The sequence below is a fragment of the Eubalaena glacialis genome, chromosome 2 (genome assembly GCF_028564815.1).
Source record: "Eubalaena glacialis isolate mEubGla1 chromosome 2, mEubGla1.1.hap2.+ XY, whole genome shotgun sequence".
In the NCBI taxonomy this organism is placed as follows: Eukaryota; Metazoa; Chordata; class Mammalia; order Artiodactyla; family Balaenidae; genus Eubalaena; species Eubalaena glacialis.
This window is the reverse complement of record NC_083717.1, coordinates 191,701,578-191,729,001: the sequence shown is the minus strand read 5'-3', so window position 1 is coordinate 191,729,001 and position 27,424 is coordinate 191,701,578. Positions and strand designations below refer to the sequence as shown.

The following is a 27,424-nucleotide window of genomic DNA, read 5'->3' as shown; positions in this document are numbered from 1 at the left end:
AGAAAGAGCAGAAAAAAATTATTTGAAGAAACAATGGTGGAAAATTTTACCAAGTTGCTGAAAAACGATAAACTCAGAGATCCAAGAAGGTTACTGAAACCCAAGCACAAGAAACACAAAGAAAACGACACCAAGTCACATCCTGACCTGATTGCTTAAAACCAGTGACAATGAGACAATCTTGGAAGCAGCCAGAGAAAAACATAAAGTACAGAGGAAGAAAGGCAAAGATGAAAGCAGATTTCTCATCAGAAACCAAGCAAGTGAGAAGATCTCGAGGGAGACATCTCAAGGTGTCGAAAGAAAAAAGCTGTCAAAAACTTTCTACTCTATACCCAGCAAAAAATATCTTTCAGAAATAAAGGCAAAATAAAGACTTATTGGGGCTTCCCTGGTGGTGCAGTGGTTGAGAATCTGCCTGCCAATGCAGGGGACACGGGTTCGAGCCCTGGTCTGGGAAGATCCCACATGCCGCGGAGCAACTGGGCCCGTGAGCCACAACTACTGAGCCTGCGCGTCTGGAGCCTGTGCTCCGCAACAAGAGAGGCCGAGATAGTGAGAGGCCCGTGCACCGCGATGAAGAGTGGCCCCCGCTCGCCGCAACTAGAGAAAGCCCTCGCACAGAAACAAAGACCCAACACAGCCAAAAATAAATAAATAAATAAATAAATTTTTTTTAAAAATAAAGACTTATTTAGACATGAGAAGGCTGAAAGAATTTATGATCAGCAGAGCTGCACTACAAAATACATGAAAGGAAGTCCTTGTGGCAAAAAGAAATGGATACAGGAGGGATATCAGAATTTACACAATGGAATGAAAAGCACTAGAAACAGGAACTGTGTAGATGTGTGTGTGTGTGTGTGTGTGTATATATATATACAATAAATTATATAAATATTATATAATTTTTATATATAAACTTATGTTATACACAAATTTTTTCTTATTCAAAAACATCTCTGTAAGAGATAAGTTTGAGCCTCTTGGTGCCAGAAGGTAGGTTCTAGTTTCAGTGCTGTGGGTCAGGGTGCTAAGAGGACTCAGGAGCCCAGAGCCTCACATTGACAGTACCTGGACCAGGTGCACTGCCAGGCCATCTGGTGAAGCGAACGCTGGGGATGGAAGAGTCTGATGACACAGAGAGAGTGTAGCATTTCTTTGTTTGGCGTGTGCTGGGAATCTCGTCTGGAGCATGTCTGTGAGCTCCATATGCATGAAGAGAAGGCATTAACAGGGGGCATGAAACCCAGTCCTTCACTAAAGAATAAGCTGCCTTGTTGGCCCAAAAGTGCTTTGCCCATAACTGAAGCTACATCTCCTGCTGCTGCTGCAAACAGTCAACGAAGGGCACGCATTCTCCTTATAGGACTTTCTACCTGGAAGAGGCCCTTCTTGTAGAATTGACCTCGGTGGTGGAGTAGAAGTCATCTGGCACCTGTGTGCAGCCACCTTATGGCCCTGCATCAATGCGGTTTAAAGTAGTGTTCACACAGCATGGGCTTGATCAAGATCCTGCATTTACGTTGACCGTGCACATCCCTGATGACGACCAGCGGGTGACTGTCTATGCTTGGGGTTTGACATCCATCCCTCATTTATTCCATCTCTGGTGAACTGAATGTGTATAGAGCAAAGCAAAATGGAGGTGGAACCATAATCACATTTGGCAAATATTAACGTAAGCGAGGAGTTTTCAGCAAGATACAGCCAGCTCCCTAAACGCAGAGGCTCCAGTAGTGTATGTATAAAAGATGTTCAGCTTTTTAAAAATAAAGTGGTTGAAAAGGTTAAGATGCGCGCTGCGTGTTAGTTTGACCAACCTAAAATAGCGGCGCCATATGCAATTAGCTTTCCTCCATGGGATCCATCTGTATATGATGAAGCCGGAGGGAAGAGGCTGAGTCAGAAAAAGAAGCCTGATGAACCTCGTGATAATTAGAGTTCATGTTGCTGGACTGTAAGGGGTAAAGCCTGACTCAGTACAACCTTTCAGTGAAGAGGAGAAAACAGCAGTATCTGAAGAGATGGCAAGTATGGACACGGGCCCATGAAAGCCAACCCACGGCAAGGGCTGCCTGAGAGTAAAGCTGGGGGAACGTGCTCAGCCATGGAAAGGAAACAGCTATTGAGACGCACAGGACGTGGGATGGATCTCAAGCATCGCACAGGACGTGGGATGGATCTCAAGCATCGTACACCTGGTGAGAGGAGCCAGTCTCTTAGAGGCAGGCTGTGGTTGGCGGGCATTGAAGAAACTGGCCAAACCCTGCTACGCTGTTGGTGGGAGTGTAAATTAGTGCAGCCACTGTGGAAAACGGTATGGAGGTTCCTTAAAAACTTAAAAATAGAGTTACCATATGATCCAGCAATCCCACTCCTGGGCATATATTGGGAAAAGAAGAAAACTCTAATTAGAAAAGATACATGTACCCCAATGTGCATTGCAGCACTATTTACAGTAGCCAAGACCTGGGAACAATCTAAGTGCCCATTGACAGAGGAATGGATAAAGAAGATGTGGTATATATGTGTGTGTATATATATATACATATATATATACACACACATATATACATATATATGTGTATGTATGTGTGTGTGTGTGTGTATATATATATACACACATGAAATAATGCCATTTGCAGCAGCATGGATGGACCGAGAGATTATCCTACTAAATGAAGTAAGTCACAAAGACAAATATCATATGCTATCACTTATATGTGGAATCTAAAATATGATACGAATGAACTTATTTACAAAACAGAAACAGATTCACAGACATTGGAAACAAACTTATGGTTACCAAAGGGGCAAGGGGTGAGGAGGGATAAGTTAGGAATTTGGGATACATACTACCATATATAACATAGATAACCAACAAGGACCTACACTGTATAGCACAGGGAACAATATTCAATGTCTTGTAATAACCTACAATGGAAAAGAATCTGAAAAAAGAATAGATATATATATATGTATAACTGAATCACTTTGATGTACACTTGACATGATAATTCAGCTATACTTCAATTTTTAAAAATCCAAAAAAATAAATAAAGGAACTGGCCACTGTAGCCATGCTGGGGACACAGCATGGGGCTCTACAGGCAATTGTGTCATCACTGTCTTCAGGTCGTTGGCGTCAGTTGAGTTTATGGGCTGTTGGGTCATTCTGTGTCCTTTTGGGCCAAGGTAACACATAAAAGCATCTCGTGCAGGTTAACTCTCTACAAAGAACGGCTGTTTCCTCCAATTCCAGATGTTATCCCCAAGATTCCCAAGACCCTCCAGCTCAAGGGCAGAGTGCCAAGGAGGTAAGGGTGGTACGGGAGCCGACTTGGAGGTTACAGCCCCCATTGCCTCTGTGTGGCTTCAGGCAAATTACTGCTGGGGAAAAAGAGAGTCCTGCCAACAAAAGACTCTTCTGTACCAATATCGGAGAGGGAATGCAATTTAATCACAAGCATGAGTGGGTTTCCATGCATGCGATGTAGCATGAAAGTGACTACAAAGTCTGGACATAATTTCATCAAATTTATACAGTGTGAGGAAGAGAGAACAAGCAAACCTTCTCGTATCTTCTAGAGAGACAAGAGGATGCACTGTGAGGGGCTCTAAAATAATCTCAGATGTGTGTGCTTTCAGTTCCAAGGGTCAGGAGGCCCATGACCTTGCCTGTGAAACCAAAAGCTTCGGCCTCTTATCAGACCTGTTATGTTTTCAAGGAGATGTCTCAAGAGGAGAGGGTGGGGAGGAGCTGCCTCTTTCCTCTTTATTAACAAAAAGCACTTGATCATTTTACTGAGCCTCAGTTTCCTCAGCTGCAAAATGGACTCATATCATAGGCCCCATAGTGTATTGTTGAGGGGCTAACAGTCTGCCCGGAGTGGGTCTTCTGCCATCTTATCTCCTTTTTTTTCTTCCATGTAAATGTCTGGGTGGAGGGTGGGAAGGGTCAACCAGTCTGGTCCAGTCAAGAATCCCCCAGCCCCCACTGCCCTGGCCTGGTCCGCTCTGGTCTGCGTCACACGCAGCAGCTGTATCTGCTGCCCTTCAGCTGGGACTCTGTGTTAGGTCATATGATGTCTTCCAAATGTTTCAGGGGAGCGTGGCCTCCCAGCTCATGTGGGCTGGAGCCAGCTGGGATGGCCACTGATTGAAATTTCATAGATTTAGTTTTTCCCTTGGAAAGCTAGACTCCCATCGAGATCATGGAAGCTTCTACCAAGAGTTCTGCTGTCAATTAAAATTTTTTGTGTGTGTTTGAGGAAAGGATGTCATCATTTCCACGTGTTAAGAAGCTGAAGTGAACATTTACTGCAGATGTTTCTGGAATAGCTTCTATTTCACTTGGATTGTATTTGCGATCCAAGGGATGTGGATCTGAGACCAGTGAGGGAGCTGGGGTCCTCTCTGAGGGACACCCATGGTGGCTCAGCCACCATCGCTGACTTCCTGCCTTGGCTGGGGGTGTGGGAGGGGCCAGGGTCTTCCAGAAGAACCCCCCCATCCTGCTCGTTGTCTCCATGTCCTGAGAAGGGGAGCCCAAGCTCCGGGGTGTCACCGGATAGGACAAGCCACAAGTGTGAGCCCCCCACTTGCTCAGCCGGAAGCATGTCGGGAGCCATCTGGGGCCCGAGTGACCAAGCTGACTTCAAAAACAACAAGCACAATGGCAACTCCGTGTATATCCATAGATCAGTTTCCTTTTGATGTGTTCAAGGACAACACGCTTCATCTAGGGGTCCAGAAAGAAAAACGAAGAGGCCCCTCCTCGGAAGTGGGGTCTGGATGACAGTAACCCACAAACAGGGTCCCAAGGCCTGAGGACTGTCTGTACTGGCTCGTAGATTATTCCCCTGGGACTGAGTCCGTGATCATTTATGGGGTGGTGTGTATGCACGTCTCTGGGGTGGTGGCATGGTGGGCGAGCGTGTGTGTCTGTGGGATTGTGACCTGTGGGTGTATGCATAGGTTTAGTGTGACTGTATGTCTGGCTGTCTGTGGCCGTGGTGTGTGTGTGTGTGTGTGTGTGTGGGGTGTGGGGTGCCTGCATGATGTATGTGGGTGGGTGTTCAGGGGTGTGCGTGTGGTGTATGTTTGTGCAATGTGTTTATATACGTGTGTGTGTGCTGTGTGTAGCTGTTTGCAGCATGTCTGTGTGTGTGTGTGTGTGTGTGTGTGTGTGTCTGTGTGTGTGTGTATTAGTCAGGGTTCTCCAGAGAAACAGAACTAACAGGATATGTGTGTATGGGGAGAGAGAGAGCGAGAGAGAGAGCGGTCGGTGTTAAGGAATTGGCTCACACAGCTTGGAGGTTTGGCAGGGTAGGCTGGCAGGCTGGAGACCCGGGGCAGAGTTGCAGTTCAAGTCCCAGGGCCGTCTGCCGACAGAATTCCTTCTTGTCAGGGGAGGTCAGTCTTCAATCTATTCAGACCTTCAGCTGATTGCTGTGCAGGGCAACCTGCTTCACTCAGAGCTGCTGAGTTAAATGTTACTCTCATCCAAAAACCGCCCTCACTGAAACAATCGGAAGGAGGTTTGACCAAATACCTGGGCACCATGGCCCAGCCATGTCGACACATAAAATTAACCATCCCAGTGTGGTTGTGTGGTGTGTGTGTGTGTGTGTCTGTGGATATGGAGTATGTGTGAATAAGCATCTGTGGGTGTGTGTGTGACTGTGTGAATGTGTGTTTGGTGTGTCTGTGTACATGAGTTTGTGCGAGCATGTGTGTATGTGAGGGGGTGTATGTGTGTGTATGTGGGGTGTGTGAGTGTGTGGGGTGTGTGAGTGTGTGTGGTGTGTGTCTGTGTGGGGTGTGTGAATGTATGTGGTGTGTGTGTGGTGTGTGTCTGTGTGGGGGGTGTGTGTGTGGTGTGTGTCGTGTGGAGTGTGTGTGTGTGTATGTGGGGTGTGTGAGTGTGTGTGGTGTGTGTCGTGTGGGGTGAGTGTATGTTGTGTGGTGTGTGTGTATGTGAGGTGTGTGTGTATGTGGGGTGTGTGAGTGTGTGTGGTGTGTGTCTGTGTGGGGTGTGTGAATGTATGTTGTTGTGTGGTGTGTGTCTGTGTGAGAGTATGTGGTGTGTGTGTGTGGTGTGTGTCGTGTGGGGTGTGTGAGTGTGTGTGGTGTGTGTCTGTGTGGGGTGTGTGAGTGTGTGTGGTGTGTGTCGTGTGGGGTGTGTGAATGTATGTTGTTGTCTGTGGGGGGTGTGTGTGTGTGTGTGGTGTGTGAGTGTATGTTGTGTGGTGTGTGTGGGGGGGTGTGTGTCGTGTGGGGGGTGTGAGTGTATGTTGGTGTGTGTGTGTGTGCGTGTGTCTTGGGACCGTTTGGTCTTATTTCTTGCAGTGGGAGGAGGGAGGGAGCCCTGCATCCCAGCTGCCTAGACCAGGCTCTTCTTTCAGCTCTGCCCTTGACACAAACATGGTGCCCTTGGTCTCTCCTCTGATTCCTCATGGGCCTTATAGGTTCCACTTTGGAAAATTGTAGGGATTCAGTGAATTAATGCCCAGAAGCATTTATTTCATATACCTGCATGCAGGGAGCACTTGATCATGGCAATTATTTCTGCTTTGGTTAACATTATTAGCAAGGTACCTAGATTAGAGCCTGAGACGTGAGCAAGAGGGAAGTGATGTCCATCGAGCACCTACTATGTGCCGGGTCCTGTGCTTACTCTTCTTGTCTCACTGGGGAAGGTCAAGAGGATGATACCAGTGAAGGTGATAAAGATGTGAGTGATGGTGGTGGAGATGACAATGCCGTTGACCATGGTGGTGATCTTGGGGCAGGGCAGACATTCTGGGGGCTCCTTGCTGAGGGCAGCTCCTCAGTTCATCAGTGGGTGTTGAGTGGGGCAGGGATGACCACGGTCCTCAAAGCCCTCTCATCAGCTGGATTCCACCCCTCAGGGAGGCAGAGGCACCAAGTGTGGGATTCTGCTCCTGCACTGCTGGTGGGAATGTAAATTGGTGCAGCCACTATGGAAAACAGTATGGAGTCTCCTTAAAAAACTAAAAATAGAACAAACATATGACCCAGCAATTCCACTCCCAGGCGTATATCTGGAGAAAACTCTAATTTGAAAAGATACATGCACCCCAACGTTTATAGCAGCACTATTTACAATAGCCAAGACATGGAAGCCTAAATGTCCATCGATGGAAGAATGGCTAAAGAAGATGTGGTACATATAGTCAATGGAATATTACTCAGCCATAAAAAAGAATTAAATAATGCCATTTGCAGCAACATGGATGGACCTAGAGATTATCATACCAAGTGAAATAAGTCAGACAGAGAAACACAAATATCATATGATATCACTTATATGTGGAATCTTAAAAAAAAGATACAAATGAACTTATTTACAAAACAGAAACAGACTCACAAACTTAGAAAACAAACCTATGGTTACCAAAGGGGAAGGGGGGAGGGATAAATTAGGAGTTTGGGATTACCAGATACACACTACTATATATAAAATAGATAAACAACAAGGTCCTACCATACAGCGCAAGGAACTATATTCAATATACTGTAATAACCTATATGGGAAAAGAATCTGAAAAAGAATATATATATAATATATATATATATATATACACACACAACTGAACCACTTTGCTGTACACCAGAAACTAACACAACATTGTAAACCAACTTAAAGATTAAAAAAAAAATTAAAGAAATTAAAAAGAATTTTTTAATTCAATTAAAAAAAAAGAGGGTCAGATCCTGGGTCACAAGCTCAGCATCTCCACGTTGTGTGATTTCTCGTGGACTCTCCCCTCCTGCCAGTGGGAATGTTGCCAGGAACATCCACTCCTGCCCACTCCTCACAGATGTCCTGATGGTGGGAACTCATGTTACGAGATATGAAAGAGCTTTATAAAGTAAAACAAGTGTTTCCTACATGTGCCAGTCTTGGGGGCAGGGAAAGTCTCTTTCAGCTTGTGTCCCCCTGGGGCTGCACATAGGGGTCTTTGCTGGATGGCTGAAAGGACTGTTCAGTCTCTGGGTCCAGGTATCTGAATGGAGTGTCCCGGGATTTAAGTTTGGGTGGGTGTGTTAGCTTGGACAGCTGCAACAAAATACCATAAACTGGGGGGCTTCAACAACAGAAATTTATCTCTCACAGTTCTGGAGGCTGGAAGTCCAAGATCAAGGTGCCTGCCCCTTCAGTCCTGGTGGGAGCTCTCTTCCTGGTTTGCAGATGGCTACCTTCTCATTGTCTCCTCACGTGGAGGAGAGAGAGATCTCTCAGTCTTTTCTTTTCTTTTTTTTTTAACATCTTTTTTGGAGTATAATTGCTTTACAATGGTGTGTTAGTGTCTGCTGTATAACAAAGTGAATCAGCTGTACATATACATACATCCCCATATCTCTTCCCACTTGCCTCTTCCTCCCACCCTCCCTATCCCAGCCATCTAGGAGGACACAAAGCACCGAGCTGATCTCCCCGTGCTATGTGGCTGCTTCCCACTAGCTATTTATTTTACATTTGGTAGTGTATATATGTCCATGCCACTCTCTAACTTCGTCCCAGCTTACCCTACGCCCTCTCCATGTCCTTAAGTCCATTCTCTATGTCTGCATCTTTATTCCTGTCCTGCCCTAGGTTCTTCAGAACCTTTCTTTTTTTTTTTTTAGATTCCATATATATGTGTTACCATACGGTATTTGTTTTTCTCTTTCTGACTTACTTCACTCTGTATGACAGACTCTAGGTCCATCCACCTCACTACAAATAACTCAATTTCATTTCTTTCTTTGGCTGAGTAATATACCATTGTATATTTGTGCCGCATCTTCTTTATCCATTCATCTGTCAATGGACACTTAGGTTGCGTCCATGTCCTGGTTATTGTAAATAGTGCTGCAATGAACATTGTGGTACATGACTCTTTTTGAATTATGGTTTTCTCAGGGTATATGCCCAGTACTGGGATTGTTGGGTCATATGGTAGTTCTGTTTTTAGTTTTTTGAGGAACCTCCATACTGTTCTCCATAGTGGCTGTATCAGTTTACATTCCCACCAAAGTGCAAGAGTGTTCCCTTTTCTCCACACCCTCTCCAGCATTTATTGTTTGTGGATTTTTTGATGCTGGCCATTCTGACTGGTGTGAGGTGATATCTCATTGTAGTTTTGATTTGCATTTCTCTAATGATTAGTGATATTGAGCATCCGTTCATGTGTTTGTTGGCAATCTATATATCTTCTTTGGAGAAATGTCTATTTAGATCTTCTGTCCATTTTTGGATTGGGTTGTTTGTTTTTTTGATATTGAGCTGCATGAGCTGCTTGTATATTTTGGAGATTAATCCTTTGTCCGTTGCTTCATTTGCAAATATTTTCTCCCATTCTGAGGGTTGCCTTTTCATCTTGTTTATGGTTTCCTTTGCTGTGCAAAAGCTTTTAAGTTTCATTAGGTCCCATTTGTTTATTTTTGTTATTATTTTCATTTCTCTAGGAGGTGGGTCAAAAAAGATCTTGCTGTGATTTATGTCATAGAGTGTTCTGCCTATGTTTTCCTCTAAGAGTTTTATAGTGTCTGGCATTATATTTAGGTCTTTAATCCATTTTGAGTTTCTTTTTGTGTATGGTGTTAGGGAGTGTTCTAATTTCATTCTTTTACATGTAGCTGTCCAGTTTTCCCAGCACCACTTATTGAAGAGACTGTCTTTTCTCCATTGTATATTCTTGCCTCCTTTATCAAAGATTAGGTGACCATATGTGTGTGGGTTTATCTCTGGGCTCTCAATCCTGTTCCATTGATCTATATTTTTGTTTTTGTGCCAGGACCATACTGTCCTGATTACTGTAGCTTTGTAGTATAGTCTGAAGTCTGGGAGCCTGATTCCTCCAGCTCCGTTTTTCTTTCTCAAGATTGCTTTGGCTATTCCGGGTCTTCTGTGTTTCCATATAAATTGTGAAATTTTTTGTTCTAGTTCTGTGAAAAATGCCATTGGTAGTTTGATAGAGATTGCACTGTATCTGTAAATTGCTTTGGGTAGTATAGTCATTTTCACAATGTTGATTCTTCCAATCCAAGAACATGGTATATCTCTCCATCTGTTTGTATCATCTTTAATTTCTTTCATCTGTGTCTTATAGTTTTCTGCATACAGGTCTTTTGTCTCCTTAGGTAGGTTTATTCCTAGGTATTTTATTCTTTTAGTTGCAATGGTAAATGGGAGTGTTTCCTTAATTTCTCTTTCAGATTTTTCATCATTAGTGTATAGGAATGCAAAAGATTTCAGAGCATTAATTTTGTATCCTGCAACTTTACCAAATTCATTGATTAGCTCTAGTAGTTTTCTGGTAGCATCTTTAGGATTCTCTATGTATAGTATCTTGTCATCTGCAAACAGTGACAGCTTTACTTCTTCTTTTCTGATTTGGATTCCTTTTATTTCTTTTTCTTCTCTGATTGCTGTGGCTAAAACTTCCAAAACTATGTTGAATGATAGTGGTGAGACTGGACAACCTTGTCTTGTTCCTGGTCTTTGTGGAAATGGTTTCAGTTTTTCACCATTGAGGATGATGTTGGCTGTGGGTTTGTCATATATGGCCTTTATTATGTTGAGGTAAGTTCCCTCTATGTTTACTTTCTGGAGGGTTTTTATCATAAATTGGTGTTGAATTTTGTCAAAAGCTTTTTCTGCATCTAGTGAGATGATCATATGGTTTTTCTCCTTCAATTTGTTAATATGGTGTATCACATTGATTGATTTTCATATACTGAAGAATCCTTGCATTCCTGGGATAAACCCCACTTGATCATGGTGTATGATCCTTGTAATGTGCTGTTGGATTCTGTTTGCTAGTATTTTGTTGAGAATTTTTGCATCTATGTTCATCTGTGATATTGGCCTGTAGTTTTCTCTTTTTGTGGTATCTTTGTCTGGTTTTCGTATCAGGGTGATGGTGGCGTTGTAGAATGAGTTTGGGAGTGTTCCTCCCTCTGCTGTATTTTGGAAGAGTTTGAGAAGGATAGGTGTTAGCTCTTCTCTAAATGTTTGATAGAATTCGCCTGTGAAGCCATCTCGTCCTGGGCTTTTGTTTGTTGGAAGATTTTGAATCAGAGTTTCAATTTCAGTGCTTGTGATTGGTCTGTTTATATTTTCTATTTCTTCCTGGTTCAGTCTCGGAAGGTTGTGCTTTTCTAAGAATTTGTACATTTTTTCCAGGTTGTCCATTTTATTGGTATATAGTTGCTTGTAGTAATCTCTCATGATCCTTTGTATTTCTGCAGTGTCAGTTGTTACTTCTTCTTTTTCATTTCTAATTCTATTGATTTGAGTCTTCTCCCTTTTTTTCTTGTTGAGTCTGGCTAATGGTTTATCAATTTTGTTTATCTTCTCAATGAACCAGCTTTTAGTTTTATTGATCTTTGCTATCGTCTCCTTCATTTCTTTTTCATTTATTTCTGCTCTGATATTTATGATTTCTTTCCTTCTGCTAACTTTGAGTTTTTTTGTTCTTCTTTCTCTAATTGCTTTAGGTGTAAGGTTAGGTTGTTTATTTGAGATGTTTCTTGTTTCTTGAGGTAGGATTGTATTGCTATAAACTTCCCTCTTAGGACTGCTTTTGCTGCCCCCCGTAGGTTTTGGATCATCGTGTTTTCATTGTCATTTGTTTCTAGGTATTTTTTAATTTCCTCTTTGATTTCTTCAGTGATCTCTTGCTTATTTAGTAGTGTATTGTTTAGCCTCCATGTGTTTGTATTTTTTACAGATTTTTTCCTGTAATTGATATTTAGTCTCATAGCATTGTTGTTGGAAAAGATATTTGATACGATTTCAATTTTCTTAAATTTACCAAGGCTTGATATGTGACCCAAGATATGATCTATCCTGGGGAATGTTCCATGAGCACTTGAGAAGAAAGTGTAATCTGCTATTTTTGGATGGAATGTCCTATAAATATCAATTAAGTCCATCTTGTTTAATGTATCATTTAAATCTTGTGTTTCCTTATTTATTTTCATTTTGGATGATCTGTCCATTGGTGAAAATGGGGTGTTAAAGTCCCCTACTATGATTGTGTTACTGTTGATTTCCCCTTTTATGGCTGCTAGCATTTGCCTTATATATTGAGGTGCTCCTATGCTGGGCGCATAAATATTTACAATTGTTATATCTTCTTGGATTGATCCCTTGATCATTATGTAGTGTCCTTCTTTGTCTCTTGTAATAGTCTTTATTTTAAAGTCTATTTTGTCTAATATGAGAATTGCTACTCCAGCTTTCTTTTGATTTCCATTTGCATGGAATATCTTTTTCCATCCCCTCACTTGCAGTCTGTATGTGTCCCTAGGTCTGAAGTGGGTCTCTTGTAGACAGCATATGTATGCGTCTTGTTTTTGTATCCATTCAGCCAGTTTATGTCTTTTGGTTGGAGCATTTAATGCATTTACATTTAAGGTAGTTATTGATATGTATGTTCTTATTACCATTTTCTTAATTGTTTTAGGTTTGTTATTGTAGGTCTTTTCCTTCTCTTGTGTTTCCTGCCTAGAGAAGTTCCTTTAGCATTTGTTGTAGAGCTGGTTTGGTGGTGCTGAATTCTCTTAGCTTTTGCTTATCTGTAAAGGTTTTAATTTCTCTGTCAAATCTGAGTGAGATCCTTGCTGGGTAGAGTGATCTTGGTTGTAGGTTTTTCCCTTTCATCACTTTAAATATGTCCTGCCACTCCCTTCTGGCTTGCGGAGTTTCTGCTGAAAGATCCGCTGTTAACCTTATGGGGATTCCTTTTTATGTTAATTGTTGCTTTTCCCTTGCTGATTTTAGTATTTTTTCTTTGTTTTTAATTTTTGATAGTTTGATTAATATGTGTCTTAGCGTGTTTCTCCTTGGATTTATCCTGTATGGGACTCTCTGCGCTTCCTGGACTTGATTGACTATTTCCTTCCCCATATTAGGGAAGTTTTCAACTATAATCTCTTCAAATATTTTCTCAGTCCCTTTTTTTTTCTATTCTTCTTCCTGGATGCCTATAATTCGAATGTTGGTGCGTTTAATGTTGTCCCAGAGGTGTCTGAGATCGTCCTCAATTCTTTTCATTCTTTTTTCTTAATTCTGCTCTGCAGTAGTTACTTCCACTATTTTATCTTCCAAGTCACTTATCTGTTCTTCTGTCTCAGTTATTCTGCTATTGATTTCTTCTAGAGAATTTTTAATTTCATTTATTGTGTTGTTCATCATTGTTTGTTTGCTCTTTAGTTCTTCTAAGTCCTTGTTAAATGTTTCTTGTATTTTCTCCATTCTGTTTCCAAGATTTTGGATCATCTTTACTATCATTACTCTGAATTCTTTTTCAGGTAGACTGCCTATTTCTTCCTCATTTGTTTGGTCTGGTGGGTTTTTCCTTGCTCCTTCATCTGCTGTGTATTTCTCTGTCTTCTCATTTTGCTTAACTTACTGTGTTTGGGGTCTCCTTTTTGCAGGCTGCAGGTTCGTGGTTCCTGTTGTTTTTGGTGTCTGCTCCAAGTGGATAAGGTTGGTTCAGTGGGTTTTGTAGGCTTCCTGGTGGAGGGGACCGGTTCCTGTGTTCTGGTGGATGAGGCTGGATCTTGTCTTTCTGGTGGGCAAGACCACGTCTGGTGGTGTTTTTGGGGGTGTCTGTGACCTTATTATGATTTTAGGCAGCCTCTCTGCTAATGGGTGGGGTTGTGTTCCTGTCTTGCTAGTTGTTTGCATAGGGTGTCCAGCACTGTGGCTTGCTGGTCATTGAGTGGAGCTGGGTCTCAGCGTTGAGATGGAGATCTCTGGGAGAGCTTTTGCCGATTGATATTATGTGAGTATGGGAAGTCTCTGGTGGACCAATGTCCTTAACTCAGCTCTCCCACCTCAGAGGCTCAGGCCTGACACCCAGCCAGAGCACCAAGACCCTGTCAGCCACACGGTTCAGAAGGAAAGGGAGAAAAAACAAGAAAGAAAAGAAAGAAAGAAAAGAAAGAAAGAAAGAAAGAAAGAAAGAAAGAAAGAAAGAAAGAAAGAAAGAAAGAAAGAAAGAAAGAAAGAAAGAAAGAAAGAAAGAAAGAAAGAAAGAAAGGAAGGAAGAAAGGAAGGAAGAAAGAAAGAAGAAAGAAAGAAAGAAGAAATAAAATAAAGTTATTAAAATAGAAAAAATTATTAAAAATAAAAAGTAATAAAAAAAGAAAGAGAGAAAGAAAGAAGAGAACAACCAAACCAAAAAACAAATCCACCAATAATAAGTGCTAAAAACTATACTAAAAAGAAAAAAAAAAAGGACAGTTAGAACCCTAGGACAAATGGCAAAAGCAAAGCTATACAGACAAAATCACACAAAGAAGCTTACCCATACACACTCACAAAAAGAGAAAAAGGAAAAAGAAAAATATATATATTTATAAAAAAAATTAAAAAGGAAGAAAGCAAACAAATCAATAAACAAATCTACCAATGATAATAAGCTCTAAATACTAAACTAAGGTAAACATAAAACCAGAAACAAATTAGATGCAGAAAGCAAACCCCAAGTCTACAGTTGCTCCCAAAGTCCACTGATCAATTTTGGGATGATTCATTGTCTATTCAGGTATTCCACAGATTCAGGGTACATCAAGTTGATTGTGGAGATTTAATCCGCTGTTCCTGAGGCTGCTGAGAGAAATTTCCCTTTCTCTTCATTGTTTGCTCAGCTCCTGGGGTTCAACTTTGGACTGGCCCTGCCTCTGCATGTAGGTCACCTGAGGGCATCTTTTGGGAAGTCTGAGGTCTTCTGCCAGCTTTCAGTAGGTGTTCTGTAGGAGTTGTTCCACATGTAGATGTAGTTTTGATGTATTTGTGGGGAGAAGCGGATCTCCATGTCTTACTCCTCCATCATCTTGAAGGCACCCCCTCTCTTCTTGTTAAGACTCTTTGGCATGGGGAGGTGCCATTACACTAGATTGTAGTAATGACTACAATGCAGTCATCGGTGTGTTGGGTGGCGACAGCCAGTGTGTTGGGTGCGGCTATGGTTAATGTACGTAACAGGACCCTGAGCGGTTGGAGTTGCACTACGCCTCAGACTCGTCAATCAGATCACTGGGTACCACACACTCTAAAAATCTCAGTCTTTTCTTTAAAAAGCACTAATCTTATCATGGGGCTCCATCCTCATGACCTAATTACTTTCCAAAGCCTTCATCTCCAAATACCATGACATTGGGGGTTAGGACTTTAGGACATGAATTTTGAGGAGACGTAATTCAGCTCATAGAAGTGGGGAAGTGGGTCAGTAGCTCCCATGTAGGATTTGCCTGCCAAAGGCAGTCAGAGTCACAGGGAAGAGTCCTTCTATCTGCCCCACCAGGGCCATCTGCCCAAAGCTCCAGGGCCCTGATGCCCCAATCTTCCACTCCCCTGGGCCTCCAAATCAACATTCTTCTAAAGACCAAACATTTCTGGCCACAGCTTGAGCTCAGGCTCCCCTTGCCCACCTGCTGTCCTACCGAGCACTGGATCTCTGCTCAGCTAGGGTCACTCAGCACCTGAATGGGGTGACTTCAGGGCTGGGATTTTCAACCTGTGGGTGGTGATGCTTTGGTGGGTCAGGAGAGTTTTTTTAGTAGGCTACAACCAACACATGTAAAAAAAATCAGAGCGTGTTCCCAAAGCAGTAGCTATTGTTTGGGGGAATTTATTCACATTTATTCGCAATGCATGTGGATAAATGTGTCTGCATAGGGCATGGGCTGGGTCATGATTTTCAAGTCAGTGTGGAAAAGAATCTGAAAGCTGTTGCTTTAGGGGATGTGGAGAATAAAGGGATCCACACTCTGTTTTTGATATGCCTCTAGGCAAGGCACAGAGACAGGTTATTTGAGGTAAGAATGCCCTCTGGGATCAACTCTGTTGAACATCTCTTTTTACAGCTCTGGAAAATGAGGCCAAGAGGAGAACAGACTGTTTCCCCAGGCCATCCGCAGGGCTTCTGCCCCGGGCCTCCCACGGCCTCCTCCTGGGGACACAGGAAGGAATTCCTGTAAGAGGGGTAATGTCAGTGAAAACAGACCTCTGACAGTTTTCTCCTCCATGAAAACAATGAGAAATCTGGCAAAAATGGGCACAACCAACTTTTTTGGAACTCTGTAAATTGGCCAAAGGCTTGCAACAATTCTAGGAACATTTATTCCAGAAAAACGGCTGGATCTTGATAAAAACAGATTTTGTAGCATTTTAACTTACGCTGTTCCCATCCCCCTTTCTCCAGCTTTGCGGTAGCCTTGACATCAGCCACTCATGGTCAAGATGAGGGTCAGCAGCTCGTAGCCACCGGACAGGAAAATGGATGGCACCTACTTCAAATCCTCAGTACAAGAGAATTGCCATTACTTACCCAGCCTGATGGCTCCTTAGAAGACCCCATTTGCAAAGCTGTCTTTATTGATCTGACTTGGAGTTCTCCTGGAACAAAAAAGCCTTTTCTCCAGAACATTTGCTGGCAAATGTTTAGCTTCAGGGCAACGTGAGGCGGTGAGTAAGAGTTGGGGCGAACAGCAGGCTAACCAGAAATCTTGAAAGAAAAAGCTGGGAAATCAGGTGTCCATGGGAGCTTTTAAAACTTCCAACATATTCCTGAGGCTCTAGAAGGCCACATGCAGGCTATGTGCTTGCTCAGGAAGAAGACTCTAAGCTCTCACCTGTGGCTGATCTCGAGGAAGTAAAAGCTGAGGCAGAGTTGTCAGCTGCTCAGTTGGGCACTGAAGGAGCACCCAATACACACACAGAGCCCCTTGGCAAAGACTTGGATACTTATGGTTTCCGGGCACTTAAGGAAAACTCTGCCTAATCATTAACTGAATACTAAACTCAGTGAGAAGAGACTTCAGTGGCCACACATGACAAAGAATAGACTTTACACAATTGGTTTAGAAAAGGCACAAAGCAAAACAAAACAAAACAAAACAAAAATAGCAAACAGCAGCACCAACAAACCCTGGGGAAAGGGGGGGAATCTGATTTCCAGAGTTAGCACCTTTTATGATTTTAAATGTCCAGATAAAAAAACCTTACATGAAATAGAAAGAAAGAAGGGAAGAAAAGAAAGACCATGTTATCTGCAACAGCAGAACACATATTCTTCTCAAGCTCACATGAAACGTTCACCAGGATAGAACCTTCACCAAGATATTGTGGGTCATAAAGCACATCTTAACAAATTTTAATAGTATATGTCATAAAATGTTTGCTCTCAGACCACAATATAAATCAAAACACAAAGAAAGCTGCATAATCCCCAAATACTTGTATTTTAAACAACACACTTCCAAATAATGCATTGGTCAAAGAAGAAATCTCAAGATAAATTTTTAAATATTTTGAACTAAATAAAAATGAAAACAAAACACATCAATATTTGTAGGATGCAGTGAGAGCAGTATTTAGAGGGCGATGTATAGCAGTGAATCCATATATAGAAACGAAAGATCTAAACTCAATCATCTAAGCTTCCACATTAGGAAACTAGAAAAGAAGAGAAAATTAATTCCAAAGTAACAGAAGAGAAGAAAAAAAAAAATAGAGCAGAAATTAATGAGACTGAAAACAAGAAATAAACAGGGAAAATCAATGAAATCAAAAGCTGGTTCTTTGAAGAGAGCAATCAAATCAAAAAGCCTCTATTCAGGCTAACTAAAAAAAGAGTGAAAGGATACAAATTATTAATGTCAAAAATGATAAAGGGGCCATCGCCACAGATTCCATGGACATTGAAAGGATAATCAAAGAATACTATGAACAATTCTATGCCCACATATTTGATATGCTACATGAAATGGACTAATTCCTTGAAAGACACAATCTGCCAAAGCTCACACAAGAAGAAATAGACAATCTTAAAAGGACTATATCTGTCAAAGAAATTGAATCAAAAACTAATAACCTTCCAAAAAGAAAGCACCAGACCCAAATGGGTTCACAGGTGAATTCTACCCAACACTTAAGGAAGAAATTATACCAATTCTTTACAATCTCTTCCAGAAGAGAGGAACAGAAGGAATACTTTCAAACCATTTTATGAGGCTAGCATTACCCTAATACCAAACCCAGATAAAGGCATTATAAGAAAACTACAGACCAATATCTTTCATGAACATAGATGCAATGATCCACAACAAAATATTAGCAAATCAAATCCAACAATGTATAAAAAGATTTATACACCATGACCAAGTAGAATTTACCCCAGGTTTACAAGGCTGGACCATCATTTGAAAATCAATTAATGTAATCCATCATATCAACAGGCTAAAGAATAAAAATCACATGATCATATCAACGTTTGCAGGAAAAGAACAAGACAAAATCCAATACCCATTCATGATAAAAACAAAAACAAAAACCTCTTAGTAAACTAGGAATAGAGAAAGAACTTCCTCAACTGGATAAAGAATTGCTACAAAAAACCTATGACCAACATTATACTTAATGATGAGAAACGAGAGGCCTTCCCACTAAGATCAAAAACAAGCCAAGGTTGTTCTCTCTCACTACTGCTTTACAACATTGTACTAGAAGCCCTAGCTAATGCAATAAGACAAGAAAAGGAAATAAGGTATACAGATTTTCTTTGTTAACAGATGACATGATTGGCTGTATAGAAAATTCAAAAAGATTGATAAAAAAATCCCTGGCACTAAAAAATGATTATGTCAAGGATGCAAGATACAATGTTAATATACAAAAGTCAATCACTTTCCTATATACCAACAATGAACAAGTGGAATTTGAGATAAAAAACTCAATACCATTTACTTTAACACTGCAAAAAATGAAATACTTGGGTATAAATCTAACAAAATATATACAAGATCTATATGAGGGAAACTATAAATTTCTAATGAAAAAATCAAAGAACTAAATAAATGAAGAAATATTCCATGCTCATGGGTGGGAAGAGTCAATATTGTCAATATGTCAGTTTCCCAATTTGATCTATAGATTCAGTGAAATCCCAATCAAAATTCCAGCAAGTTAGTCTGTGAATATAGACAAGTTTATCTGGAGTGGCAAAAGACCCAGAATAACTATCGTAGTCTTTTGGGGCTGCTCTAACAAAATAGCATAGAGTAGGTGGCTTATAAATGACAAACTTTTATTTCTCACAGTCTGGAGACTGGAAGTATGAGAGCAGGGTGCCATGCTCGAGTGAAGGCCTCTTCTGGATCACTGACATCTCACTGTATCTTAATATGGCAGAAGGGGCTAACATGGTCTGTGGGATCTCTTTTATAAGAACAATGAACTCATTCAGGTGGGCTCCACTCTCATGACTTCATCACCACTTAAAGTATCCATCTTCTAACACCATCTCACTGGGAATTAGGATTCCAACATGTGAACATGTGAATTTGGGGTGGGGGCACAAACATTCAGATCACAGCAATAGCCAATACAAAATTGAAAGAGAAGAACAAAATTGAACAAATGCAACTAGTTGACAAGACTTACTATAATGCTACAGTAAGTTAACTCAGAGTGAATCACAGACCTAAATGTAAAATGCAAGACTACAAAACTCCTAGGAGATATTATAGGATAAACATTAATGACCATGGGCTTGATGATGACTTTTTAGATACAACACCAAAGGCACAATCCATGAAAGAAAGAATTGATTAGCTGGACTTCAGTAAAATTTAAAACTTCTGCTCTATGAAAGACACTGTCAGGAGAATGAAAAGGCAAACCACATGTTGGGAGAAAATACATGTAAAAGATTTGATAAAGAACGGTTATCCAAAATATACAAAGATATCTTAAAACTCAAAAATAAGAAACCAAACAACCTAATTAAAAAATAGGTCAAACACCTTAACAGAAACCTCACCAAAGAAGATACATAGATAAACAGTAGCATATGAAAAGATGCTCCACATCATATGTCATCAGGGAAATGCAAATTAAAACAACAATGAGATACCACTACATACCTATAGATGTAGCTACCAAAATCTAGAACACTGACAACACTGAATGATGGCAAGGATGTGGAGCAACAGGAACTCTCATTCATTCCTGGTAGGAGTGCAAAACTGTACAGCCACTTTGGCAGTTTGGTGTTTTCTTAAAAAATGAACATACTCTTAACATACAATCCAGCAATCATATTCCCTGGTATTTACCCAAAGGAGCTGAAAACTCATGTCTACACAAAAACCTGTACTCAGATGTTTCTTTATTCATAGTTGCTAAAACCTGGAAGCAACTGAGTTGTTCTTCAGTAGGTGAATGGATTAAAAAAAACCTGTGGTATATCTAGACAATGGAATATTATTCAGTGCTTTAAAAAATGGGCTATCAAGCCATGAAAAGACATGACTTTTTTACTAAATGAAAGAAGCCAATCTGAAAAGACTAGATACTGTATGATTCCAATGATTTGACATTCTGAAAAAGGCAAAACTTTGGAGACAGTTGCCAGGGGTTAGTGGGGGAAGGAGGGATGAATAGGCAGAGCACAGGGCAGTGAAACTACTCTGTTTGAATAGTTTCCTCCTATCTAATTAACAAGGCAATTGCATAAAGTAATAATTATAAATCTATATTGATGGGCATACAATGCATATTAATGTAATTTTATGATAATAATAGCACAAAGAAATGGGGAAGAAATGGAGTATAGAGGAACAATTTTTAAATACTATTGAAGTTAAGTTAGTATTAATCTGAACAACTAGATCTGTTATAAGTAAAGATGTTAATTGTAATACCAAAGCAAAAACTAGTAACTCAAAAACATAGACTAAAAGCAACAACAAGGGAATTAAAATTATATACTAGAAAATACAGTAGTTAACACAAAAGAAGGCAATAATGGAAGAATAGAGGAACAATAAAAGCATGACAAATAGAAGACAAATAGCAAAATGGCAGACATAAATACTACCTTATCAGTCATTACGTTAAATGTAAATGGATTAAACATCCTATTTGAAAGGCAGGCACTGACAGAATGAACTAAAAAAATATGATCCAATTTTTTTCCTTCTACATGAGACGTACTTTATTTTATTTTTTTAAAGATTTTTTTGATGTGGACCATTTTTAAAGTCTTTTATTGAATTTGTTACAAATTGCTTATGTTTTATGTTTTGGTTTTTTGGCCACGAGGCATGTGGGATCTTAGCTCCCCAACCAGGGCTCAAACCCTCACCCCCCTGCCTTGGAAGGTGACGTTTTAACCACTGGATGGCCAGGGAAGTCCCCATGAGATGCACTTTAGATTTTAAAATATCAGATAGATTTAGAGTAAAATGATGGATAAAAGATATGCCATGCAATAATAATAAAAAAAAAAGCTGAAGTGGCTATATTTATATGAGACAAAGTAGACTTTAAGACAAAAATTTTTCCTAGAGACAACATTTTGTAATGATAAAAGAGTCAATCCATTAAGGAGATATAACAGTCACAAACACGCAACAAAAATGAAATGATAAATAGACAACTCAAAAATAATAGCTGGAGATTTCAATACCCCACTTTCAATAACAGATAGAACAACTAATGAGAATAAGGAAATAAACTTGAACAACAATATTAACCAACTAGACCTAACAGATACTCACAGAACATTTTACCCAACAACACCAAAATACATTCTTCTCAAGTACACATGAAATATTCCCCAAGATAGGCTATCTATTAGACAATAAAACCAGTCTCAATAAATTAAAAAATAGATCATACAAAGCATATTCTGGAATGAAATTCGAAATCAATGATAGAGGAAATTTGAGAAATTAACAAATTTGTGGAAATAAAACAACACACTCCTAATTAACCCATGGGTCAAAGAAGAAATCAGAAGGGAAATTAAGAAATATTTTGAGATGAAGGAAAATGAGAACACAACATACAAAAACTCATGGGATGCAGTTAAAGCAGTGCCCAGAGGGAAATTCATGGCAGTTAATTTTTTGTAAAGTAAACATTAAAAAAATAAAGATTTTTAAGTCAATAATCTAATCTTCCATCTTAAAAAAACTAGGAAAAAAAGAGTAAACTAAACTCAGAAGCAAATAATAAAAATTAGACCTGAAATTAATGAAATAGGGAATAGAAAAATAGAAAAAAATCAGTGGAACCAAGTTATTTTTTTTGAAAAGATTAACAAAATTGATAAACATTTAGCTAGACTTACCAAGAAAAAAAGAGAGAAGACTCAAATTACTAAGGTCAGGAATGAAGGAGGAACATTACTACTGATATTTCAGAAATTTAAAAAAGATGATAAAGAAATCTGATAAACAATTATATGCCAATAACTTAGATAACCTAGATGAAATGTACAAATTTCTAGAAAGACATGAACTACTGAAACTAACTCAAGAAGAAAAAGAAAATCTGAATAGACCTGTAACAAATAGATTGAATTAATAATAACTATAATAATAATAACATAATAAAGTTGGGGAGTTAGGGGCACCAACCCCTAAGCAGTTGAAAATCTGTGTACTGCTATCTCTGCCGTGATGAAAAGGAATTGATAAATGACTCACCCAAGAGCAGGAAGCTAAAACAGTTTGGGTAAAATCAGGACTCAAACCCTATTTCTTTTGATTCCACATATTGTGATCCCTAATTGAACACAAACTTCTCCCCACACTTATTTAATATAAAGATTTATAAAATGAAAGTAGAAGTACTATATTTATTGAAAAATCTGCAAATATAAGTGGACCCACACAGTACAAACTCGTATTGTTCAAGGGTCAACTATAATAATAATAATAATAGTAATAATAATAATAATAAACAGCTTCTCACCAAGAGAAACACAGGACCAGATAGAGTCACTAATGAATTCTACCAAAATTGGAAGAATTAACACCAACCATTCACAAAAACTTCCAAAAAATAGAAGAGGAACAAACACCTCCTAACTCATTCTATGAGCCACTATTACCTTGATATCAATCCAGACAAAGACATCACAGGAAAAGAAAACTACAAATCAATATCCCTTTTGAATATAGACTCAAAAAACCTCCACAAAACACTAGCAAACCAAATCCAGAAGCATACAAAAGGGATTATACACTATGACAAAGTGATGTTTATCCTAGGAATACAAGGTTGCTTTAACACCCAAAAGTCAATCAATTTAATACACCATATTCATAAAGGATAAAAACCACATGATCATCTCAATGGATACAGAAGAGAATTTTTAAAAATTCTAATACTGACTTTAAGTTGTTTCACTCAACAAATTTGAAATAGAAGGGGATGTTTTCAAGCTAATGAAGGGCGTCTATATGGAAGCAACCTAAGTGTCCATCGACAGATGAATGGATAAAGAAGATGTGGCACATATATACAATGGAATATTACTCAGCCATAAAAAGAAACGAAATTGAGTTATTTGTAGTGAGGTGGATGGACCTAGAGTCTGTCATACAGAGTGAAGTAAGTCAAAAAGAGAAAAACTAATGCCGTATGCTAACACATATACATGGAATCTAAAAAAAAAAAAAAAAAAAAAAAATGGTTCTGAAGAACCTAGGGACAGGACAGGAATAAAGACGCAGATGTAGAAAATGGACTTGAGGACACGGGGAGGGGGAAGGGTAAACTGGGACGAAGTGAGAGAGTGGCATGGACATATATACACTACCAAATGTAAAATAGATAGCTAGTGGGAAGCAGCCATATGGCACAGGGAGATCAGCTCGGTGCTTGGTGACCACCTATAGGGGTGGGATAGGGAGGGTGGGAGGGAGACGCAAGAGGGAGGAGATATGGGAATGTATGTATATGTATAGCTGATTCACTTTGTTATAAACCAGAAACTAACACACCATTGTAAAGCAATTATACTCCAATGAAGATGTTAAAAAAAAAAAAAAAACCCACAGCTAACATCCTGCTTAATGGTGAAAGACTGAAGATTCCCTCTAAGATCAGGAGAAGGACAGGATGTCTACTCTCTCCACTTCTACTCAACATTGTACTGGAGGTTTTAGCCAGGAAAATTAAGCAAGAAATAAAAATAAAGGCATATATATTGTAAAGGAAGAAATAAAACTCTATTTACAAATGACATGATACTGTGTATAGAAAGGAATACACACACACACACACACACACACATACTATTACAACTAATAAATGAATTTAGCAAGGTTGCAGGATACGAAATCAATATACAGAAATCAATTGTATTTCTATACAGTACCACTGAATAAATAGTCCTAAATAAGGTCCTAAATAAGAGGAGAGACAGCCCATGTTCATAGTTTGGAAGAGTTAATATTGTTACGATAGCAACACTTCCCAAATGGATACAGAGTCAGTGCAATCTCTATCAAAATCCTGGTTGACTTTTCTCAGACATTGACAAGCTGATTCTAAAACGCACATGGAAATGCAAGAACCCAGAATAACCAAAGCACTCATGAAAAAGAAAAATAAAGTTGGAGGACTCCCACTCCCTGATTTCAAAACCTACTACAAAGCTACAGTCATCAAGACAAATACCATATGATATCATTTATATGTGGAACCTAAAATATGACACAAACGAACCTATCTATGAAACAGAAACAGAATCATGGACATAGAGAACAGACTGGTGGTTGCCAAGGGAGAGGGGTTGGGGGAGGGATGGATTGGGAGTTTGGGATTCGCAGATGCAAACCATTATATATAGAATGGATAAACAACAAGGTCTTACTGTATAGCACAGGGAACTGTATTCAATATCCTGTGATCAACCATAATGGAAAAGAATATGAAAGAATGTATATATATGTATAACTGTATCACTTTGCTGTACAGCAGAAATTAAAACAACATAGTAAATCAACTAAACTTCAATAAAAACTTTTAAAAAAAGAATGGAAAAGAAAAAGCTACAGTCATCAAGAGTGTGGAACTGGTATCAGAATAGGCATATAGATCGGTTGCATAGATCTGAAAGTCCAGAAATTAACACTTACATGTACACTTATGACTTTTAAAATGGGTACCCCAAATTTCAGTTCTCAGAGAATATTCTTTTCAATATTTGGTGCTGATACGACTGGATATCCATGTGCAAAATAGAGAAAAAAATGAAGTTGGGACCCTACCTCAGGTCATATACAAAATTAACTTAAAGTGATCAAAGACCTAAATTTAAGAGGGGAAGAAAATACAAGTGTACATCTTCCTGACCTAGAATTAGATAATGGTTTCTTAGCTACGATATCTAAAACACAAGCAAGCAAAGAAAAAGTAGACAAGTTAAATTTTATCCAAAATAGAAACTGTTGTGCTTCAAAGAGTACTATCAAGAAGTGAAAAGCAATCCCATCAAATGGGAGGAAATATTTGCAAATGATGTATCTGATAAGTTTCTAGTCCCAGAATATATAAGGAATTCATACAACTGAATAATAAGAAAAAAAATAACCCAGTTTTAAAACGTGCAAACGATTTGAATAGACATTTCTCCCAAGCAAATATACAAATGGCTAACAAGCACATGAAGAGATACTCAACATCATTAGTCATGAGGGAAATGCAAATCAAAACCACAATGAGATACCACTTCACACCCACTAGGGTAACTGTAATGGGAAAGACATAAATAACTAGTTTCAGTGAGGACATGGAGAAACTGGAAGCCTCATACGCTGCGAGTGGGAGTGTAAAACGGTGCAGCCTCTTTGGAAGACACCTCCTCAAAGATGGGGTTACCACATGACTCAGCGATTTCACTCCTAGGTACATGCTTAAGAGAACTGAAAGCATATATCCACACAAAAACTTGTTCTTAGTGTTCATAGCAGCTTTATTCATAATTGCGCAGATTGGAAACAACCCAAATGTCCATCAGCCGAGGCCAGGCCCCCAGGACGTTAGGGTGGCCCTGGCAGCAGCCCTCTAAAGGCGGGGACCGCACACTTCCTGCTCCAGGAATTGACGCACTTGCTTCTGTTCCAAGTGAAAGATCGCTCTGCTTGATCCTGCAGTCATCAAGGACGCAACGCAGAGGAAGAGAGGACACTCATGGGATCCACGTGGAGGAGGGCTGTCTCTGAAGGCAAAGTGCGGTGCTGGCTGGGCGGGTGGCGGGTTGTCCGACAGGCTGCGGGGCTGGGAGTTTGGCATCTGGCCTCACTGCCTGCCCTGGTGACCTGTCCAGTCCTATCAACCTGCTCAGCCTCTCAGCTCTGGAGAGTTTTAGGGGCGCCACATCCCTGCAGATGAGCACACGGCCCTAGGGGCCAGGACAGGCCCACCTGGCCAGCTTGGGGCTCAGCCAGCCCTGGGGACATTCTGTTTCTGCAGCCAGTCTGCAAATGTACACTGGGTACCCGCTCTGAGCTAGGCCCTCTGTGCCCTGGGAGAGGGAGGTGGAGGGCCCAGCCTGCAGGAGCTCAGGGCTGATCCAGGGGCAGAGCAAAGACATCTGGAGTCATCAGAGGTAGGGGAGGAGCTCAGGGGACCCAAAGCTCTCAGGGGACCCTCAGAGGAGGTGAGCCAGAGCCATGTCACGAGGTCACCTCTCAATGGTCTGTGACAGAAGAGGTAGAAGTCATCCCAGAGGCAAAGCGTGCATGCGTGTGCCTATGCAAATGTTTTCTAGGTAGAGTGAGCTTGGCCTGAGATTCGCCTGTGGCCAACTGTAGGGACTGCCCCTGGGCCCATCCGGACGCCCAGCCTGCCACATGTGAGACGGCCAGTTGGAGATCAAGCCACCCTGGAGGAAGCTGACTTCCAGGTGCTGGGCCCAGAAGGTACAGATCTGATTCACGCGAACCGCTAATGGGAGTCAGAGGAAACCCCGATCACGGCGGAGAAGAGCTGTGGTCGTGGTCGAGGTGGGTGGCGGGCTGGCGGTGAGGGGTGCCAGCGCCCTGGAGTTCCCAGCAGGCCTCCGCCTCAGCCGCCAGCAGGTGGCCTGGGGGGCAGCTGGCTCTTTCACGTCGGGGGACAGGGCTGTGGTCAGCTGCACAGACCGGAACTTTCTCTGTCACCTGCCTCCCCTCTGCCCTGGGGGTGAAGACCCACTTCCCCAAATTCCTCAAGACCTCCAGTCTTCCTAAAACAACTCCAGGCAGGGCCAGGCTGTGGTCAGCAGCATAAGGGCCCCAAAGGTGTCCACACCTAATTCCTGGAATCTGTGACTATGTCACCTTGCCCGGCAAAGAGACCTTGGGATGTGGTTAAGGATCTGGAGATGGGAGATGATCCTGGGTTATCCAGGTGGGCCCAGTGTCATCACAGGGGTCCTCATAAAGCCAAGGCAGAGACAAGAAGGTCAGGGTCAGAGTGATGTGACGTGAGAATGACTTGGCGGCCAGTGCGGCTTTGGAGATGGCGGGAGGGGCTGCGAGCCAAGGAGTGCGGGCAGCCTCTAGAGGCTGGAAACGGCCAGCAAAACGGATTCTCCTCTGGAGCCTCCAGATA

The 27,424-nt window shown here is 40.7% G+C and overlaps 1 pseudogene; it reads left to right on the top strand.

Moving 5' to 3' along the window:
* Positions 1-1,212: 1,212 nt before the first annotated feature.
* LOC133084745 (AKT-interacting protein-like) lies at positions 1,213-26,780 on the top strand (annotated as a pseudogene).
* The last annotated feature ends 644 nt before the right edge of the window (positions 26,781-27,424 follow it).